The sequence below is a fragment of the Pterocles gutturalis genome, unplaced genomic scaffold (assembly GCF_000699245.1).
Source record: "Pterocles gutturalis isolate BGI_N339 unplaced genomic scaffold, ASM69924v1 scaffold24102, whole genome shotgun sequence".
In the NCBI taxonomy this organism is placed as follows: Eukaryota; Metazoa; Chordata; class Aves; order Pterocliformes; family Pteroclidae; genus Pterocles; species Pterocles gutturalis.
The window spans coordinates 1,331-1,625 of NW_010110846.1; positions in this window are offsets into that span (position 1 = coordinate 1,331).

Here is a 295-nt window from a genome sequence, read left to right on the forward strand (position 1 = left end):
GGTTAGAAGATAGAGAAGTTTGTTGTGTGTGGGTCTTCTGTAGTCTTTTCAGATGTCTGTGGAGGACATGGCTGGTTAGATGTCTGTAATTCTTGCTTGAGCACTGCTGCTAACTGAGCCTGTCAGTTATTGCGAAATATTTTACAGGGAGAGATTGTCAAATGTGACTTCACTTCCGAAGTAGTTTCCTGGTTGAATCTTACAACACTTCTTGTACTTGTAATGTTGGTACATCTCAGAAGTATCAGGCAGGCTTTTCACATGGTTGTTTCACACTTTTTTTTTTTTTTTTTTT